Raw genomic sequence first — 13,557 nt, 5'->3', positions numbered from 1 at the left:
CAGAGGTTCAAATGAGAGTTTTGCAGGCGTTTAATACAAATGGGTGATCCAGACAGAAAATATTTCTTGGTAGGCGTTGGGAAATAATAAAGATCTAGAAACCCCGAAATAACAGTTTAAAGATATCATCAATACCACCCCAAGAGAGGGGAAATGTCTAATGGATGCCCTTTGGATGTTTGAGTGGATATGAAGAGGCCAACACGAAGCCCTTATGAAGGTGTTGGAACATTGAGGGACAAGTCAGGAAAGTGGGTTAAGTGCCCTGCATGAGTACTAGTTATCAAAGGTCAACCAGTAGCGATTGTAAACAAGGTGGGTAGCCTTCACTTCTGAATTGTTTATGCCATAGAAGCAGATATCCTTCTCCTGGAGACCTATAATTTCAAGGTGATGGATATAGAGAGAAGGGGAGAATACAGTGGACAAAGAGCTAGAGAAAGGTGAACATCTGGAAAGTCAAAGGTTGGTATAAGAGGGGTAGAGATCGTCTTTGTGGCCAATATAGAACAATGTGGAGCCGAGCTATGTCTAATCAAATATTGGAAAGGGATCCACAAATGAAAGGGATGTGGGGAATGTGTAAATTAGTCCACCTAACCACTGTATAAAAAAATCCATCCCAATCCATCTTAATTCATGTGCTTTGTGCAGAATTTGGATAGTTTTGTTTTTACTGGGGCTGGAAACAGGTACAGCTGTAGGGGGCCTCAAAGCAGTACACACATCTGTGGGTGCTCCCTGATGATGGGTTAGATCCTAGCATACTGGGTAAACCTTGTTTGATGTGTCCCCTTGAGAGTTCAGTAAACCTGGAAGGCAAATTGCCATAAAGGATCCAAGGTATTCCTTTGCCCAGGTACAACAGTTTGTGGAAAGGACCACCGCCGTGTGTATCCTGTTCCCCTTTGTTTTCTAATTTGTGCCTCAGAACTCATTTTGCAAGTTCATACTAAGGATTGAACATCCTTAATTATGTGAGCAATGCGTTGAAGTCTGAGAAAGATTGCATTCAGTTCTCTCCAGTTGGAGAAGTGGTGTGCTTTGAAAGTTGACTTCTTCCCATGAAGCAGATGTGCATTCAGAGTGGCTATCCAACCCATTTTACAGTTTCCTGTGATGATTACCATTAGAGTAGCATCAGAATGTGGGGTTAAAGTCTTTGTATTTTGGAAGCCTAAAACACTGAAGACATTGGCCCTCATTCCGAGTTTGGCAGTAAGCATGGCAGTAATTCTGCCATGCGGAATTACCATTATGGGCAAGCATCCATTTCCAGTGAATCATGAGTAGTCAGGGCACGCACCACCCATAGGCAGTAGCAGTTAATTAATAACTGCCAAAAAACGGAACACCAATGGTAATTCTGCCAATTTGTGGCAGAATAACTGTCACTGCCGTATATTGTAATGGTAATTCCACCAGCGGAATTATCACTGAATGGAAAGTTGTCATGATGCGAACACGATGTTCTCCACTGGCCATCTTTAAAAACGCAATCCACTCTAAATCACCATTGAGGAGGGGCCATCAACCCCCAAAAGACACACAAATCATGTCAGGGGGCAAAGGAAAGGAAAGGTGCCTGAAATGTGGCAATGCAAATAAAATTCACTGAGTAGGACTTCGGTGTACTTGTGGTTCAGGTGGTGGCCCATGCAGAAGAACTGCATGGGTTACAAAACCGCAAAACATCCCAGCAGCAGAAGAACATCACCTGGGGTGAAATCAGGGAAAAGGTGGTGGCCATAGGACATGTCCCACTGGACTGTGAGGTCAATCAGAAGAAGTGGAATGAACTCAAAGCCCGAGTCTGCACCCTCATCTCCAACCACCATCAGGAGATAACTGCCACTGGTGGAGGAATAGTTGCCCCATTGCAGCTGGCACCCTGGTAGGAGACAGCGAGCAGAATCCTCTAAATGGCGTGCCTGAAGGGTGTGGATTCAGCAGAGGTTGGAGCAAGCAGCCAGGAAAACCCTGGTGTGCACATGAGTGAATAATGGGCCCATTGCACAACATCAATAGCATGTTGACATACATATGCTTCCAAGTATCCAGCTGACAGTAACCCAGGCAATGCACAATCAATTCAATGGGACACCACAGGACAGTACACTAGGAGGCATGGGAACACCCTTAAATACTTACCATGTAGAAGGAAGAGACCATGATGTAGGACACATACAGCTACCATGGAACAGCAAGTATCATGGACAGTGCCCCAATCACATTTCACATCAACACCACCCCTTGCCAGCATGCCAAGCACCCAATTATAGACACATCAGCCAAACTGCTGGCACACACATAACATATGGCAGTTAATCATCACCACTGGATGTGTGGCTCCAACTTACAACTAGTAAAACAGGCCAATAGCTCTAAGGCCTCCATGAAGATTGTGTCCCACCTAATGTTGCAATCACACTGCCATAGCTAGCACGGAGCCCCTCAGCTGACACGATATGCAAGCAACATTGGGTCTGCCTTACATGGGCACACGTGACCGTGCACAACTGTGAAGCACATGGCACCACTATTTGATGTCTCCTAACAGGCACCAAAGACACCCAGGATCCACTGAAGGCAGCAGCACCTACGACACACGAAGGGTGCACAAGTATACCTGTCACAGTTGTGCCATGAACTACAGCCATTATGGAGGCTGTGGGATCCCCCGTCACTGCTGGGGAATATGATGACCAATGCAGTGTTAAGATAGGGCCAAATGCACCAATGAAGAGGAAAACAATCAATAAAGGAGTAGCTACAAGTGCACGAGAAAACCCAGCTTTATTCAGATGCAAGCGGCCGCTGGGAGAGCGTACAAAGGATAATCTCAAAATGGTGTTAAGAACAACAAGCTTTTAAACATGGACAATGTCATAGCTGATTTGCATAGTTAGTAGTCATCATGAAAGCATCTGCTCCCTCAGTCGATTTGTTAGTAGAATATAGAACATTATGGTTATCGATAGGTAAACCTTTTACTATTGGTTCTTCTACAAATAATAACCCCTTCTAGGTTCTTCCTTCTACAAATTATAAATTTCAATATAACATGTTATTGGTTGGCACTCTACTACAATAGTCGATAATAAGAACATCATTTTATTGACCAGTTATTTGCTCATCTGGCGTCAAATACTTTTATGCTATGCCAAGTTACGTGGTGGGGAAGGAGAGATGTCGATCCGCTATGATCCAGTTTAAAGAAGTTACTCCCTTCTCGTTCCCAGGCCTAAGACCTTATCTGCCAGTCTGTGGCCTTGGCATGTCTTCCCTGTGTCTGGATGTGCTACGGAATTGGGCCTGGAATAAATTAACATTGTTTCAGTCACATGGTAGAGCACCGCTGTTCAGAGCTCAATTACATCTATTCATTGGAGTTTCTGCTATCCTAACACGTGTGTGCTTTCTTTCAACAGCCATTTGGGGCGCTGTATAATCCATTCGTTATGGAATCAATTGGCAAGGTAGCTACTTGAACTTGTCATTCAAGAATATATCTATATCTCACTACTACCAATTAAGACTAACTTTGATAATTGGAAGCTGTGTGTCCTGGGAAACGTTATCTGGTGTGGTATCTGCTTCTAAGCAGAACTCCTCTCGGCACACTGACCGTGGTGCTTGGGCTACTGTCTGAACATCGTGAAGCCTGGATTTTTATGTTAAGCAATTTTATGTCTGGATGCAGTATTTCAGAATTTTGGTATGGGCAATGGCAGTACTTTTGCCCTTTCTCTGCCATGTTAGCGTTCTTTGTGTCTTGCATGCTGCCATTCATTATTGCTTGCCTGTGTATGCTGCAACCTCTCCCTGCCTGCCCATCTCTATGCTACTTGTATAACCATGTTTGGATATTCTGGAGCCTTTCCTACTTATGTGAATGGAAACTACTTCTCACCCTGCTTGTGTCGCTCGACCTTTTCTACTCTTCATGGCGGCTGTGTGACCATTGGTGTTTTACTGAACGTTTCTCAGCTTGTTATTTCATTCATGATTGGGAATGGGTGAAGGAGTGGCTAGACCTGGTGCAACTCTCATCTCTATTGTCACACTACCCACCCAAGTGCTTTCAACATGCAGGCACAGGACCAGGCCATTGCATGCGCTGACACTGCGGCACCAGAGTCTGCCACCACTGCCTCAACCTCTGCAGCTCCCCTGCAGCATATCGCCTGTGCAGTTATCATCCTCTCTTGTCAGCTCACCGTGCTCTCCGTTATCACCATCCCAAGGACATGGATTGCCAAAGTGAGGATGATGGAGAGCAAACAGGCCAGGCATCTGGAATTAAGGGAAGGTGACCCAATCCTTCTGCCAACCCAGTGCAGGAACACACCCTAAATTCCATCTGAGAGAAGCTCACCCAGATTAAGCAGCACTATGAGGCAGTGCAGCAGATAGCCCAGAAGCAACTGTGACACTCCCAGGCAATGCGTTAGGCAGATCGCCAAACATCGGCACTGTATCCGCCCGAAGCTTTCGCCTGTTTCTGGCATAATTTGAGGGCAGGGCAAATGGCCCCTCCTCCATGTCTAAAAAAGAATGTTACAGCTGCCTCACTGTTCTTTTCTTGGATTACACAGGCCTTGTTTAAATGGGCTGACCAAGATGCATTATCAGTGAACCTAGTGCCAATATAATCATAGTAGCGCACCTGCTCAAGCCTGCTGACTTCCACTCTTTCATCCAAAATATGATTTTTATTGTGTTTCAGTCTGAAGAGTATGGCTTTTGTTTTTCCTATGTTGATTTTAAACTTCAATTGGTTACATTTTATGATGAAGCTATCAACAGTCCCCTTAAAAAAATTCATTATGCAGGGAGTCTGTCATTCCCTATTCTTGGAGGATCCTGGCAGTTTACCAACAGTTCTTCTATCAGTTCATTAATATAGATATTAAATAAGAGGGGTGCCACAACGCAGCCCTTCGTATCCACCTTTTTACAAAAAAGGGTATGTCAGCTCGCCTGCAAGTCGCTACCGCACTACTGCCTGATTACTTGCATATAATAGCCAGATAAGCTGTAACAGGTGAGAGGGGACTTTCCTATTTACAAGAACTTCCTAAAGTAGGCTGTGTGAGACTCCATCAAACGCTGTTCTCAAATCTACAAAAACTGCATAGACCTTTGTTTTACGAATGACTTTGTACTTTTGCACGATCAAGTGTAGTCGAAATCTCTGATCAATTGTACTAATACCCTCCTGAAAAACAGCTTGAAGGCGGCTTAGGATCATATTAGTATCTTCCCATTCCTGCAGATGTTTTAAAATGACTTTAGCGAAGATTTTCCGCGACGAGTACAGTAATGGCATGTGCGATAGTTTCCAGGACATATCGGTACCATTTCAGCGATCGGCCATGACCTGGAAACTATGCCCGACTCCACTATTGCACTAACAAGTCACCAAAGTACAGGAACTGAAATTGATAATTCACACTTATACAAATCAATGGGGCTTTTCTCTGGCCCGGGGCCTTTCCCTTTTTTGGGGGGAGCTTACACCTACCTGAGCTACCTCAGATTCTTGGAGTGTAAGCCAGAAGGAGATATCCCAGTGTACATTTCAGGCACTAGCATATTGGGCTGCATATTTGCGTCTTTTTGACGTCACTACCTGCAGTAGGATCCCCAGACAACTTCTCAAAATGGGCGCACCATGAATCTGGTGGAATACTACACGGTATGGACTTGTCACCACTCAGATATTTGTTAGAGACCAACTTCCAAAATTCAGAAGAATCACCATTTTTGACTGCATTAAACAGTTGGTCCCACTGTTCGCTTTCAAATCCCCTTTCTTTTTTTCAATGGGAGCTTTGTAATTACTCCTAAGGGAATGCAGGTGTTCTCTAGCTACTAAAGAGGTAGCATTGCAAGTTACCAGATTCTTGTTCAGCATCCTACATTCTGCCTCATACCATGTCACTTTTTCAGTGTATGGTTTTTAACCATAGACTTTTGATAGCTAAATAAGGGTGCCACTGATTTTCCCCAAGAATCCGATTCTGCTAACACTGTTTTATCTGGCCATTTATTCCCACAAATAGCGTTGATGTCACTCAAGGCAGCTTGATATAGGTCAGCGATGCTGTCTGAATCCTCGAGTTTGGGCCATTTTAGGGAACAACGAGCATGCCCACCGAGTTGGATAGCCCCAGCACTGTTATTCACATTTGGGACTGGTGTACAGACACCTAGATTTTACAAGATTAGAGATATGGGCTCGTGGTCACTTTCATGGTAGTCTGAAATCTTGAAGCTTTTTAGCAAATTCCATTCCTGACCTCAAATTGGTTTTGGTCAATTGTACCAAAGAAAATGGTCGCAATGACCAAAAGTTCTAAAAATGCTACCACCAAAGGCTCGAACACCAAAAGTTCGAATCTTTGCTGGTAGCATTGTGAAAAAAATGGGGGCTGCAGGGGTGTCCTCTGCATCACCCGCTCACTATACTTTATGGTATAGTGAGCGGGGGCGGTGGGGGACACCACCGCAGCCTTCTGTTTAAAAAAAAATAAAAACGGGGGCTGCGGGGGTGTCCTCCACATCGCCCCGCTCACTATACTTTATGGTTTAGTGAGCGGGGTCTGCGGGGGACACCTCCGCAGCCTTCCCATTAAAAAAACTAAAAATTAAAAAGAACAGGGGCTGCGGGGGTGTCCCCCTCATCGCCGCACTCACTCATACTGAAACAAACACTCACTATACTTTATGAAAAAAACAAAACAAAACAAAAGGACCCTGCAGCGCCATTTCCCGATCACAGAAGTGAAAAGGGAAATGGTGCTGCAGGAACCCAGCGTGAAGATGAAGGTAAGTGGGGTTTGTTTATGTTGGGGGTGTGGGTGGGGGTGTGCTGAGGGTGTTGGTGGGGGGTGTTATGGGTGTGTTGTGTGTGGGGGTGAGAATGTTTGTGTGGTCGCATGAGAAACTTGCAAACTTTTGGTAGTTTGCACCTTTCTCATGCGAACGATTTGCCCACAGTAGTTTCAGCCGCGGGAAAATCACTTGGATTCCTCAAATTAATTTATTATCGATCTAAGAGGAACACTGTAAACTAATTTCATTTACTGTTGTCCTGGTGGCCTTTGTGTAGTGAAATGCGTGTAGGGGTGACTCCCTCTACTGCAAGGTTGTAGTGACTGTGTGTGGGCACATGCAGGAGTATGCAGAATGTTCTAAGGTGCATGTTGGCTGGGGGCAGTTTCAAAAAGACTATTGTCTGTTAGAAGCCCACGTTTGTGTCATTTAGTCAGGAGTGCATTGGCTAGTTTAGTGATGGTGTTGGTGGGGTTACTAGGAAGTTGTTTGTCAAAATCCGGGTATTGATAGGTGTGTTGCAGTCATAGTAATATAATCACATCTGTCAAGTATCACTATATTGCCACCCTTGTCAGCTTCTTTGATTATGATTGACGTGCTCTGTCTTAAGGCTTTCAATGGGTTTAATTCTTCTGCTGTGAGGTTCCCATATCTAGTCTCACCTTTGTGATACATTTTGTCCTCTAGGGTATCCAGGTCACGCGTTACAGCTCATTGAAAGATTTCGATGGCCTTGTCACCTTGCAGATTCAGTGTAAATTTAGATTTCTTCTTCAGTTCTGGAATGCTGAGATTGAGTTCCTCTATTTTGAGGTCCTTAAGAATGTCTCTTTTGGAGTGGATAACTTTAGCTTTGTCGTTCTCCAAATTGACGAGTAAGTGTGTCAGCTCAAGGTTTTCCATGTCAATTTTACTAATTGTTGGTTTGGGACTGTTTCAAACAGATCACCCGACACTCGATTGCTCAGTGTAAGACGCAATGCACACATGCCGATCAGTGCATTGCTCGACACAACCTCCCCTTAACTCGCAACACACAGTGACCCACCTCATCCTGAGATCACCCCCCCCGGGTAATCACATCCCCATGCTCCTCCACTTAGCACACACGCAATTCAAAACTGCCCCCAGCCAACATGTTCTTACCTAGCCCCTGGGAGCGCCCAGGACTACAGCCCAACCAATTCCATTACGGACCTCTTAACTACCCATTGTCGCTGTGAATTTGTGACATTTCACCCTTGCATCTAGCGCCCCCCATCAATGTGGCACAGACCATAGCCTGCATGCGCAACACCATGCACACGTTGATAGCGTTTCCCACCGAGCTTGATACATCAACCCACAAAACAACTTCACAGACCACAGAAACAGCGCATGCCGCCCTGCCTTCTCCCCAAGAGTCGTTCTCGCAGCACCTTGGCTAACCAACAGACTCTCCTTGGACTTACTTAAACACATGCTTAACATGCATGCTGTAACCATATGCTTGACTTTGTGATTACACAATGGCACAGTTCCTTGAGCCTTCTCTAATACTACGGTCTAACTTGATATCCCTTAACCTATACCCTCATACATGTTTCAAGCCCCACAACTGGATTTCAGCCCCTCTTAGATCCACGGCCTTATGCCACAAACAGGGACACAAATAATATGCTGCCATACATGGTTCACAAGCACCCGCCCAGGCACCAAAGGACTCCCCCCGGACCCTCCACCACCGAGCACTTATCTAGTCACATACCTCACACTGCGTCTACATGCACTCAAATGATCAGTGCAATCCTTTTCCTTTAATGGCTATCCAGCATCTTTACTCAAGGACCAGCATCCAGCTATAACTTCGGTAAGCTACCTTAATAAGCATTAATTAGGAAAACCCCTATGTAGCTTACTCATGCTAACCAATCTTCTCCTTTTCTTTTTTTCATCTGTTCTCTTCTCCTTGGTGCAAAACCTGTCGTTTCCATAAAATATACACATGGGACTTTTACAACATGATTTTTTACTTATGTTTAAAACAACATGCACATGTCACAACACCACTCACTGCACCAATCAAATGTATATATGAACCATGTATGTGACTTTCACAGTATTAATGGCTTATAACATGTTGCGTCATGATATCTCATGGAAACTCACCATGTCACCTACAAACATTTGCACTTCTCCACCATTGCACAGCCTTGATAAAGACCTACGCTCTAAACACATGTTGGTGGATATGTGAGCTTGTCCTACTGAAACCTTGTACACGGCAGCAGGACGATAACAGACATTTTGAAAAACAGACCAGCGCAGGGGTCCGCATTTCCTATAAGCTCACAACCCCCAATTCCAAGTTCTGCTATGACATTCGGATATCTTACCTTTGCTGCATGCACCTTGGCCTGGGTGTGCAGAGAGATGTGTCAGTAGGCATGCCTTATCAGAAAATCCAACACTTGTGCAAGAATTATTGGGAATGTTGTCTGGGACATGCCATGCAGCATCCACACAGACTAGTGGAATGCACCTCTGGCACAGAATTGGAGGACAGGCACCAGCTTACGCAGTGGTGGGATTACAGTTCTGAATTGTATGGCGCTCTGGAGATCTGCCTTTATGAGGGTCAGCAGCTATCCTATGGTTTACCTGTCCAAGCGATACAGCAAGACTAATTGGCCATCAGTCAGAGCCCAGGAGGACAGACAGACAGGTGCTATGCGTGGCCTCCGCAACACATGTCTCCTCAGCCTTTGTGCAACCTATATTCTTCCATGTAGTGGCCCTGGATGCTGTTGGAGCTCAATGAAGAGCAGCAGGTTGTGGATCGCGTAATTCAATTCTGGTTGGTAGCTGCATGTTGCTTGGAAGTGTTTTTGGGGAGAGCGTGGGCCTTAAATTCACTTTAGGAGGTTATTATTGGCACCTGTGCTCGATTCCCATCATATGGATGCTTTAACCTCCACCTTTTAGGTGAAGGTAACTGCACTGTATTTTTGGTGTAATTACTACGATCATTTGGTGGTATTTCGGCAGTAATGTCACCTGTAATTTGGAGGATTTTAGCATTTATGTTTCTGGCAGTAATTCCGCCTGAGTTAAATTCGCCAGAGTTAATTCTGCCAATTGTTGGTGGAATTAGCACCAGAGGTACATCTGCCGAAGCTAATTCTGTTGGGGGAATCAATGCCCATTTTCGGTGTCCTGTAATTCAGCAGAGTTGTAAAAAAGGCAGCAGCAGATTTACCACCGATCTTACCACTTACAGCTGAATTCCTAATGAGGGCCTTTGTCTTAATTCTCCAAAGATAGGAATTGTTGTTTAAAGTTTTTGTTACTAGTGAGCACCATGCCAGGATTTGGAGACCAGGGATGGAGGTGCAGTCTTGCCCAAAGAATTATAAGTATGGTGGATGTCAGGAGGACCTGCACTCCCAGCAATGTTCATGCAGTGGATTCTTGTTAAATCAGTAGGGATGAGAGCTACAGGGAAATCGTTGGAATTCTGTCCCTGCGTAGAAGACCTGTCCAAGGTTGCTTCTGATTAGATCCACTATGAATGGCAGTGATTCATTTGGAGTAAATGATGACTTGCCTAAGTGCGGGAGGAACCAAAACTCGGAAATCAGCTTGCTGACTATGGAGGTGAGCATGTAGGGAGGAAGACTCTCTTAACATGCTGTTGTGTTTTAGATGTTAGCTGAAGTTCCATTTGGAATGACATGGAAAGTAACATGCAAAGGAGGCTGTTAGAGAGGAGCGGAAAGTGGCACATGGATTACCATGACCGTTGGCTCTGCTCAGTACACTTAATAAACTTACTTGGTATCGTTCCGACCCCTAATTCGGTAGGGTGAAGCACCTACCACTTTTTGGCAACGAGGAAGCTTGCGGCCTGAACCCACTTTAGCCCTTTTACAGTTTAAAATGCTCAGTGATCCATGCCAGCAGCAACACAACATGCAAAAAACATGATACGCAAAACTGAAGGCACTGGAAAGGTAAGGCACCAAGGATCATAAACGATGAGACGCGCCAAGACTGGCTGTGCACACAGTGGATCACAGAGGGAAACAAGGAGGCATCAAGCCCAAAACATTAGAGGAAGGAAGAACCCGTTCGCATAACTTAGGAAAAAGATAAAAGGGACTAGAAGTTGCACGTTTCCCTGGTCCCATCGTAGTATCCCAAACACTATAGGATTTCAGGATCATCCACATGCTCACATATAAAGAAAGCTGGAGAATTAACATATGAATAATCAATCGTTTAACTTATGGAACAAATTCACTAAGTAATGAGATTAGCAAATAAAAAAAAACCAAATAGATGAATAAAAAAAAAAAGCAATAACAGCGTATCCCATAGAGAGTTTTTTGCCCAATGAACAGCAGCATGTTGTGGATCCTGTCATTCAATTCTTAACCAGAAAAACGTGTTTATTAAGCGGATTGCCACATACATTCTTACCGTTTTAACTTTTTATTTTACATAAACAATCATGAACATGAATAATCCAATAAACACACAGCCAATCAATACAATGTAAATAAGCAACGTATCACAACCAATTTAAAAATAACCATCAGCGTATTAAAAATAGAACCGGTTGAAGAAGAAGAGAGAGAAAAAAGGAAAGGAAAGAGAGAGGAAAAAAGAGAGCAAATGTAGGAGAGAAGGACCAAGAAAAGAAATTACATGAACCATACAATAATTCAATTATAAAACAACCAATGCACATCCTATAGATGACATACACACAGTAGAGTACAAGGATGTATATACATAGTTCCAGATCAAAGTTCAGTTTTTACCCATAGGTGTCAAGAAAACAGCCCCAGATGTCCCAAAACTTGTCAATGTCATCAGAAAGTTTGTAAATAGCTCTTTCAAATGTCGAAATTGTAAGAAGCTCCTCCACCCAATCATCAATGTTGAAAGAATTACTCGATTTCCAGGACCTCAAAATGAATTTTTTAGCAACCATACATGCACGTAGCAGCCAAACCTTCTTACCAAAGTCAACTTCCTCCAGAAGAGAATCATCGCCTAAAATCAACAATGAGGCATTCATGGGGATTGCAATGTTTAAGACCAAACTTAATCTTTCACATACCTTTTCCCAGAACTGCATCGTTTTAGGACAGGACCAAATCAAATGACTCAGAGATCCTCTAGAACACTTACATTTCCAGCAAAGATTATTGTCCAAAAGTTGTCTCCTGAATAGCTTCTCCGGCGTCCAATAGGCCCTAAACAACAACTTCGTTTGAGAAGCTCTGAGGGACCAGTCCAAACTCACCAAACGAGTGTTTCCACAGCACCTTCGCCAACACCTGAAGTTCACATCTTCCCCAAGGTCCTCCGCCCACAGAGCAGGTAATCTCGGATCACCTTTCCGAGCAGCTTTTATGATACTATACATAGTAGAAGCAGGGTGAGATGCACCGAGGCATACAGTTATAGCTGCCCAGGCTGGACTCTGAGCAGTTAATTGTGGCTCCTCAATACAAGCCGAAATAATAATCTTCAACTTTCGATATTCGGCAAATGAGCATTCCGTCATATCATACCTCTGGCCAAGCTGAGCGAACGTGAACCAGTTTTCCCCATCAAACAAATCCCCAATGTATTTGATACCCGCCACAAACCATTCCATCCAAAACAGAGTTTTGCCCTGATACATCAAGGCTGGATTATTCCATAAGGAAGCATCTGGATGTAAATATGGATCTGCACTCAAACGGGTTGAGAGTTCACACCAGCAGTCTTGTAAGAACGAAGTAAGGGCGCTGATTTTTCTTGATTTGTTCCTTCGAGTGGTTAGCAGAGCTCTCGGGTCTAATTGGGATACAGCACTGCATTCCCAAGATAAGAGGTCAAAATGCTCAGACTGTACATCTCCAGAGTCAACAACTCTGCATAAATGTCGAGTGGAAAAGGATAAGTGGTAATCTGAGAAATTAGGCAAATTCATTCCCCCCAATTTCAATGGGAGTTGAAGTTTCCAGATTGCAAGTCTTGGAGGCTTCCCATTCCAAATAAACTTCTGCATAATCCCATTGATCTCCTTAAAGAAGTTTCCTGGAATCTTAATGGGGAGCATGCTCAGTAAGTAATTTATCCGAGGAGCCAGATTCATCTTCAAACAGTTGATTCTGCCCCATGTCGACAACTTCAAAAGACTCCACCTCATCAAATCTGATTTTAGCGTCGGAAGAATCTGAGCAAAGTTAATGTCAGGTAACTTCACTACATCTGCTCCAATCCATATGCCAAGATATTTCAACTTTTCAGCACACCACTTGAATTGAAATTGAACACATGTATGTCGTTGACACAACCCATTGATTGGAAGGATCTCAGATTTACTCCAGTTAATCTTATATCCCGATATCACGGAAAAAGATTGAATGTCTTGCATCAAATAAGAAATACCAACAGCCGGGTCTTGAAGGGCAATCAACAAATCATCAGCATATAACCAAACCAAATTATTCCGACCATTTCCAATTACCGGCTGAAGGCGTACATCCGCCCTTAAGCTCACCGCTAGAGGTTCTATAGATATAATAAAAAGGAGAGGTGAAAGAGGGCAACCCTGCCTTGTTCCACGATGAAGCTCAAACGGTTCAGAAATAAGGCCATTCGTCAGCACACTCGCAGAAGGGTTGGTATATAACAACTTAACCCACCGCTGGAAATCTTGCCCAAATTTCATTT

This window comes from Ambystoma mexicanum, chromosome 11 (assembly GCF_040938575.1).
Source record: "Ambystoma mexicanum isolate Mex_15411 chromosome 11, UKY_AmexF1_1, whole genome shotgun sequence".
Taxonomy (NCBI): Eukaryota; Metazoa; Chordata; class Amphibia; order Caudata; family Ambystomatidae; genus Ambystoma; species Ambystoma mexicanum.
Note: the sequence above shows the minus strand (reverse complement) of the source record.